This window comes from Cervus canadensis, chromosome 4 (genome assembly GCF_019320065.1).
Source record: "Cervus canadensis isolate Bull #8, Minnesota chromosome 4, ASM1932006v1, whole genome shotgun sequence".
Classification (NCBI taxonomy): Eukaryota; Metazoa; Chordata; class Mammalia; order Artiodactyla; family Cervidae; genus Cervus; species Cervus canadensis.
The window spans coordinates 40,401,797-40,410,665 of record NC_057389.1 but is presented as its reverse complement, the minus strand read 5'-3'; the positions used below and the strand labels follow the sequence as shown (position 1 = coordinate 40,410,665).

Here is an 8,869-nt window from a genome sequence, read left to right as displayed (position 1 = left end):
GGCAAGAATACACAGAAGAACTACACAAAAAATATCTTAATGTCTCAGATAACCACAATGGTGTGGTCTACTCACCTAGAGTTAGACATCCTGGAATGTAAGTCAAGTGGGCCTTAGGAAGTATCACTATGAGCAAAGCTAGTGGAGGTGATGGAATTTCAGCTGAGCTATTTCAAATCCTAAAAGGATAATACTGTTACAGTGCTGCACTCAATATGCCAGCAAATTTGGAAAACTCAGTAATGGCCACAGGACTAGAGAAGGTCAGTTTTTATTCTAATCCTAAAGAAGTTCAGTTCAGTTTAGTTGCTCAGTCACATGCCAGGCTTCCCTGTCCATCATCAACTCCTGAAGCTTGCTCAAACTCATCTCCATTGAGTCAGTGATGCCATCCAGTCATCCCATCCTCTGTCATCCCCATCTCCTCCTGCCTTCAATCTTCCCCAGCATGAGAGTCTTTTCTAATCAGTCAGTTCTTTGTATCAGGCGGTCAAAGTAATAGAGCTTCAGCTGCAGCATCAGTTCTTCCAAAGGATATTCAGGGTTGATTTCCATTAGGATTGACTGATTTGAACTCCTTGCAGTCCAAGGGATTGTAAAGAGTCTTCTCCAACACCACAGTTCAAAAGCATCAATTCTGCTGCTCACCAATTTGGTGCTCAGCTTTCTTTATGATCCAACTCTCAGATCCATAACTACTAGAAAAAAACATAGCTTTGACTAGACGGACCTTTGTTGGTAATGTCTCTTATATTTAATATGCTGTCTAAGTTGGTCATAGCTTTTCTTCCAAGGAACAAGCGTCTTTTAATTTCATGGCCATAGTCACAATCTGCAGTGATTTTGAAGCCCAAGAAAATAAAGCCTGTCAGTTTCCAATGTTTCCCCATCTATTTGCCATGAAGTGACGCGACCAGATGGCATGATCTTCATTTTTTGAATGCTGAGTTTTAAGCTAGCTTTTTCACTCTCCTATTTCACTTTCATCCAGAGACTCTTTAGTTCCTCTTCACATTCAGCCATAAGGGTGGTGTCAACTGCATATCTGAGGTTATTGATATTTCTCCCAGCAATCTTGATTCCAGCTTGAGGTTCATAAAGCCTGGCATTTCTCATGATGTACTCTGCATATAACTTAAATAAGCAGGTGACAATATACAGCCTTGATGTACTCCTTTCCTGATTTGGAACCAGTCTGTTGTTCCATGTTCAATTCCCAAAGAAGGGCAATGCCAAAGAATGTTCAAACTGCTGCACAACTGTACCCATTTCACATACTAGGAAAGTAATGCTCAAAATCCTTCAACCTAGGCTTCAACAGCATGTAAACTGAGAATTTCTAGAGGTACAAGATGGATTTAGAAAAGGCAGAGGAACAAGAGATCAAATTGAAAACATCCATTGGATCTTAGAAAATGCAAGAGAATTCCAGAAAAACATCTACTTCTGCTTCATTGACTACACTAAAGCCTTTGACTATGTGGATCACAACACACTGTGAAAAATTCTTCAAGAGATGGGAATACCAGACCACTTCCCCTGCCTCCTGAGAAACCTGCATGCAGTCAAGAAGCAACAGTAAGAACTGGACATGGAACAGCAGACTGGTTCCAAATTGGGAAGGAGTATGTCAAGGCTGTATATTGTCACCCTGCTTATTTAACTTATATGCAGAGCACATCATGAGAAATGCCAGGCTGGAAGAAGCACAAGCTGGAATCAAGATTGATGGGAGAAATATCAATAAATTCAGATATGCAGATGACACCATCCTAATGGCAGAAAGCAAAGAGAAATTAAAGAGCCTCTTGATGAAGGTGAAAGAGGAGAGTAAAAAAGCTGGCTTAAAACTCAGCATTCAAAAAATGAAGATCATGGCATCCAGGCCCATCACTTCATGGCAAATAGATGGGGAAACAGTGGAAGCAGAGACAGGCTTTATTTTCTTGGGCTCTAAAATCACTGCAGATTGTAACTAAAGCCATAAAATTAAGACACTTGCTTCTTGGAAGAAAAGCTATGACCAACCTAGATAGCATATTAAAAAGCAGGAACATTCCTTTGCCAACAAATGTCAGTCTAATCAATGGTTTTTCCAGTAGTCATGTATGGACGTGAGATTTGGACCATGAAGAAAGCTGAGTACCAAAGAATTAATGCCTTCAAACTGTGGTGTTGGAGAAGACTCTTCAGCGTCCCTTAGACAGCAAGAGATCCAACCAGTCGATCCTAAAGGAAATCAACCCTGAATATCCATTGGAAGGACTGATGCTGATGCTGAAGTTCCAATACTTTGGCCTGATGTGAAGAGTCAACTCATTTGAAAAGACCCTGATGCTGGAAAAGATTGAAGGCAGGAAGACAAGGGGACAACAGAGGATGAGATGGTTGGATGGCATCACCGACTCAATGGACATGAATTTGAGCAAACTCCGGGAGACTGTGGGAGACAAAGAAGCCTGATGTGCTGCAGTCCATGAGGTCATAAACAGTCAGACACAACTGAGTGACTGAACAGCAACAACCACCAGAAATATAAATATTTAAATATAATTAAATATATGTTTATATATATATATATATATATACACATATATATTTCAAAAGTTGTCTAAGCTCCACAGTTTAAGTACCCTATCTTCTATGAATCAAGCCAATTATTTCTGATACAGGACATATTTTTATTTTAAATTGGAAAGTAAAGGCAGAGTGAACAAAAGAGGAATAAATGAAATTAGAGTAAAAGAAATAAATAAGAAAGTAAAAAATTCTCCCACAATATTTTCTTTTTTAATTATAAATGAAAAGCAAAATTCCAATTCCTTGCTGGAAGTTTGATATGGAAGCTTTCTGACACTGCCCTAAACACAGACATACGTATTAATATAGACACAAAATATTTTTATGCAAAAATGGGATCATGCCACATATATTAGTCTGTACCTTTTCTATCTTAACAATGGATCTTGTGCTTTTTTCAGAGTGATACCTTTTATAAATTCTTCATTCATTTTCATGATCTAGTAGTGTTGCTTTGAATGGATGCACCATATATTAATCAGTTTCTCACTGATGCATATATAGATTGTTTCCATTATAGACACCAATACAGTGAACATTTAGTACAAATGTTCTAAATGTGCTAATGTTATTTGTTTTGTCTAGGATTAATAGTTCTAGAAGGAATTTTTTTTTTCCCAGAAGAAAGAGGTTATATAATTACTGAAATATTCTGGTAGTACTCTTAAACAGATACAAATAAACCTGATCACGTTTGGATGATAATCACAGGGAAAATAAAGGCCATAGAAGCCACCCCCTAAAAGCACAGTTGAAGGATCTCTTTGTCTTGGACACAGGAGGGCTCTAGAGTTATCCAAGAAGCATCTTCACGTGTCTAAAAGGCCATTCCTGGGACCAGAGAAGAGAATTGGAATTGCAGGGCCTCAAGTGATAGAACCATGAAGATGGGCTTTAGGTCAGGGTAAAGGTGAGGTCACTAGTGATGAACTGACATCCATGCCACTTTCTCTGGTGGCAACACTCTGGTGTTTCTTTGGAGGAAAACTGCTCTCTAGTCTCAGCCCATGTGGTGGATAAGGCAGACTCTATCCCAACCTCAAATCCAGGAGAGGGTGCAGACCTGAAATAGACAACAGAATATTCTATTGCCTGGCTGTAATGACTGAGTTACATATTAGCACATCATCCAAACCAGGGCAATGATTCACAGTTCTGAAGCTTTTGCTGGAACTATTAGGAAAAAAGAGTACAGTTCCAGGGGTAAAATGTCAGTCTTTTCTTCCACAGAAGAAAGCCTGCCAAAGTGTGAAGCTGACATAAAACTAAGAAATGAAAATCAAAATTTCTGATGTCATTGACTAAGTAGTTAGATCCATAGTGCCAGGCTGAATTGGTTTTTTCTTTGTTAGAGAATGATAAACTTTTCCAATTGAGTTTCAGTTGAGGCCTCAAAGGCCTAAAATAATACCATTAAAGGAATCAAGTTCCTTTCTCTCCTAAAATAGAGTACTTTATTATCCATGCCTGATATACTAGGAGGCAACACAAGTTCTGCCAGTAATAGTTTTGGCCACCTCCAGTCTTTAGAAAACAAAAGCTCGAAAGACAGTTTTTGGTGCACTGTGCATTTCCTCTCACAACCCACCCGGGTGTGTGGGCGGGGAGAGGAGGCAGGTGTTTGCATCCACCAGAAACCAAGTGACAGGACCTATGAAGGGCTACTCACTAGCTTGACAGAAGTCTTGTATGGTTTGTGAAGACTGTTGTCTAAATCCCATTTGGAGAAAGGTAATGGTGAAAGCCTGTGGAAGAGCTGCTTGTTGGGTGTCACCGGGAGAAGAGACTACACCTGAGGCAAATGGTGCATCCATTGGTGGATGCCTGAGTCTTCCACTAGAGGCATGGAGGGAATAGGTGGCATGTAGTTCACTTGCAAAGAACACTTACCCAACAGGACAACCAAATGAGCAAGGGGATCCCAACAGAGTTGGGAACAGTAGGAGGCATGGTGAAGGTGGACCAGCAGAAGTTTGCAAGCTGAAGGTTGGGTTCACTGGGAGTCAGACAGACATCTCCAACACCAAGAGAACTGCTGTCAGGGCCCTCTGAAAATAATAACAACAAACATGACAAACCTTTGCACGAAAGAAAAGAAAGTGAAGTCATTCAGTCGTATCTGACTCTTTGCGACCCGATGGACTGTAGCCCACCAGGCTCCTCTGTCCATGGGATTCTCCAGGCAAGAATACTGGAGTAGGTTGCCATTTCCTTCTCCAGGGAATCTTCCCAACCCAGGGATTGAACCCAGGTCTCGAACCCAGGTCGCCCAAATTGCAGGCAGGCGCTTTAACCTCTGAGCCACCAGGGAAGACCAAAGAAAAAGCAACAACAGTGTATCCACCACATTCAGAGGGCATCAAATCCCAACCTGTGACGTTGTTGAATTCAGTGCCTGTTTCCCTTCTTGCCCCCAAGCCTGAGCCTGAAGGGGAGAGTCAGAAGCAAGGCTATTGTACAGGGAAGGAGGAAGAGTTAACGATGTAGCAGAAAAGGCAACATGCTTCAAACCCTGTACCAGACTTCTGCTTCAGTTGAAGAAAAGCATTAAATGGAATATATATTTGGAGTTTTGGTTATTAGACTGAACTGAAAAGGCCCTTTTCTTAACTTTTTATTATGAAAAAATTCAATGTATATAGCAATGTTAGGAGAATAAAACACTACCAACCTACCCATCACCCAGATTCAATTATCAGCTCAGCCAAACATTTGTCATCTCTTGCCCTACCTATTTCTCCCCCTCCACTGGATTATAACAAAGCAAATCTTATCAATAATTATTTCAGTATGCGTCTGTGCAAAATAAAACTTTTATCATCACAATCATGCCATTATCACACGTTAAAATTAAAAATAATTAGTTATCAAATATGCAATCAATATTCTGATTTCCCAGTTGTTTCATAATGTCTTGATACAATTGATTTGTTTGAATTTAAATCCAAACAAAACCAGCACATGCTTGATATGGTTCTTAAAGTCTCTTTTAATCTATGGGTTCTTCCTCTAACTTACTTGTTACAGACATGGGGTCATTTATCTTTAATGATTTGGGTACTGTGGTCCCAAGGTGTCCATGGTGGATAAGTTCCAGGACCCCTCAAATACAAAAAATCCAAGGGTGCTCAAGTCCTTAAATAAAATGGCATAGTATTTGCATATAATCTACACATATTCTCCTGTATACTTTAAATCATCTCTAGATTTCTTATGATACCTAATATAATATAAATGCTATATCGACTGAACTGAACTGAACTGAGTTGTAAATATATTGTAAATGCTATGTAAATAGTTGTTGGTACACAGTAAATTCAAATTTGCTTCTTGGAACTTTCTGGAATTTTTCTGGCCCACAGTTGGTTGAATCCACAAATGCAAAACCCACAGATACAGAGGGTCTATATTCTGAACTGATCCAACTGCATCTCTATGTTTTTTTCACATTGCTTTATCTCTGTATTTCCTGCAAACTTGAATTTAGATCTAGAGGTTTGATGAGATTAATGTTTGATTTTCTTTTTTAGCAAGACTTCTGTGTAGGTGGTTTTGTGTACTTCCTATTGCATCACATAAGGAAATACATAATGTCTAGTTGACTCTTTTCCTGCTGTTAAGATTGATCAGTGTGTTACAATGTTATCAGTCTATAGACTTTTCATGTGATTTCAGCAGCCATCGATGATCAATACATAGGTCCATTTTGTTATTAGGATTGCAAAATCATGATATTCTATCACTCCTTAATTTATTCATTGTAATTCTTCTGTAAAGAAGGACTTTTCCTTATTAAATATTTGATTACTAAACTGAGATACAGTTCTTCAGGAGAAACAGGAAATACATTTTATTTTTTCCCTTTGTTTCCAGTTTACAGGATAATAAATTTGCTCTCCAGAACCCTCCAAAAGTGATTGATAGGTTGGAAGTTTTTTCAAGTATTTTATGAACTCATGATTTGAACATTTTGACTGTTCTTCAATTCATCATAAAGGATGAATTTGATCCCCAAATTGTTCTGTCTTTAGCAAGTAAGAGTTTCTTGAATTCGGGTCCTGCAAATTGGACTTTTCAAACCAAACAAAGGGATTATTTCTAGGTATGTTTTCCTGAGAGTGATGGGGGAAATACTGAGCTTCTTAAGGTTATGTTTAGGTGAAGACAAAGACTAATCCCAGCAAGTGCCATTGAAGGTGCTATGGGAGAGAGGATAAAATTACTTATCATTACACTCCATGGAGCCTAGGCAAAGGAAAAACTACTATCATAACAGCTATTGATGACATTTTGCTTTCCCACATGACAATACTTTGTGAAGTCTGTAAATCTTTCAACCCGAACAAACTAGGTATAAATCTACCCTTCTCAAAGGACTTTTCAGTCTAGTTCAGAATATGCACTGTATTAGTTAAAATTAGGTTTGCTGTTTGTGACAGAATCTCAAACTGACGAAGGCTTAGAAAAGAACATGTTTTTCTTTTTATGTTAAAGAAAAATTGCTCCCATGCTGCAAGGAGGACCCAAGATCATCAGGAACCCAGAATCTATTTTATTCCATTCCAGGTCAATCTATTCCATTGACCTCCTGGTGGCTCAGCAATTAAGAATTCACCTGCCAATGCAAGAGACTTGGGTTTGATCTCTGGGTCTGGAAAATCACCTGGAGAAGGGAATGGTGACCCACTCCAGTATTCTTGCCTGAAAACCCCATAGACAAAGGAGCCTGGTGGACTACAGTCCATGGGGTTGCAAAGAGTCAGACACCGCTTAGCTACTAAACAATAACAACAACAAAACAACCTCAACATGCAATTTCTACTTCTTGGTCTAAGATAGCTGCTACAGCTCCAACCATCACATTCACATTCTAGTTAGGGGGAAGGAAGAAAAAGAGAATGAAAAGGGTATGATGCTTGCTGTTAAGGACGTTTCCTTGAAGCTGTGCTCATAACTTTTGCTCTATTTTAACTGTTTTAGCTATAAAACAGTTAACATGACTAAAAAATGTAATCTTTATTGTGGTTGACTGGATGCCCAGATAATCTTCAGGGAGTCAGTTAGCTGGAAAGGAGGGGAGAATAAATATTTGGAGGAAATAGCAATCCTTGTGTAAAGCCCATATTCAGGAGAGAAAAGAAATGCTACCTCTTTTGGGCAATGTATTTCCACATATATGTCTTAAAACCTCAGAACAAAGGAGTAGAAACCATTTAAAGTATCCCCTTTCCCAAAATCTAATCTTGATTATGCTGGGGCAGTTCACTCTTTGGGGTTCTCAAAGAGTTAGACACAACCAAGCAACTAAACAACAGCAAATCCAGTATATGAGACAAAATTAAGCTGTAGTGTGGTAATCTACATGGAAAATAATTCTTAGATCACTGCACTCCTCTATAGCAATAATGGTTGTTCTGTTTCTTTATTTATTATTATTTGTCTGGTATATGCCATCTCTGTTTGCACTGAGATTTCTTGGTTATTTATGACTTGCTAGAAGTAGGACTCACTCGTGATACCTTATATCCTAATTCTAAGGCCAGATGCATGACTGGCACCCACCACTTACAGAGTTTATGGGATTCAGGTCTCAAAGGGACCGTCACAAAGAGACTAAAGATCAGTGAGGATAAGCCGATTTCTCAAAGAGAAACAGTTTAGTAAGTGACAGAGCTGGAATTTCAGCATAATTCTGTTTCCAGAGCCTGTGTATGCTTTGTTTAGTATGCCATTCTGAAGGATTTACTAATTTTCAGCATTTCCACTAAATTTTGCAATGGAAAAGCAATCATTTCACCGTAGCATAGATAAACCACTACAAGCTTTCATTTAAATTTAACAAATTAATAAACTTTAATATTTCTGTTAAGGGTTTTATGCCCATTGTCTCTCATAATTGTCCAACCCAGTTTTCTGATTACTCATTCAACATTTTTCTAAACATCCTTTTAATGTGCCAGGCACCATGATAGTTGCTAAATATATAATGGTGAGCAAAACCACACACCGTCCTTGCCGTTAGGGAGCTTCTAGACTGATATTGAAGCTGGAACTCCAATACTTTGGCCACCTGATGCAAACAGCTAACTCATTGGAAAAGACCCTGATGCTGGGAAAGATTGAGGGCAGGAAGAGAAGGGGACAACAGAGGATGAGATGGTTGGATGGCATCACCAACTCAATGGACATGAGTTTGGGTAAACTCCAGGAGTTGGTGATGGACAGGGAGGCCTGGCGTGCTGTAGTCCATGGGGTCACAAAGAGTCTGACATGACTGAGCGACTGAACT

The 8,869-nt window shown here is 39.1% G+C and overlaps 1 long non-coding RNA gene across 2 annotated transcripts in view; it reads right to left on the bottom strand.

The window, feature by feature from the left end:
- Positions 1–2,694: 2,694 nt before the first annotated feature.
- The window catches only part of LOC122439636, a 78,490-nt gene continuing 72,315 nt past the window's right edge, over positions 2,695–8,869 (bottom strand). For both annotated transcript variants that reach the window (XR_006268946.1, XR_006268945.1), the window contains 2 exons: positions 4,471–4,628; positions 2,695–3,643 (listed from right to left, as the gene is read on the bottom strand). This is a non-coding gene — a long non-coding RNA (uncharacterized LOC122439636). The remainder of the gene's footprint in view (positions 3,644–4,470; positions 4,629–8,869) is intronic.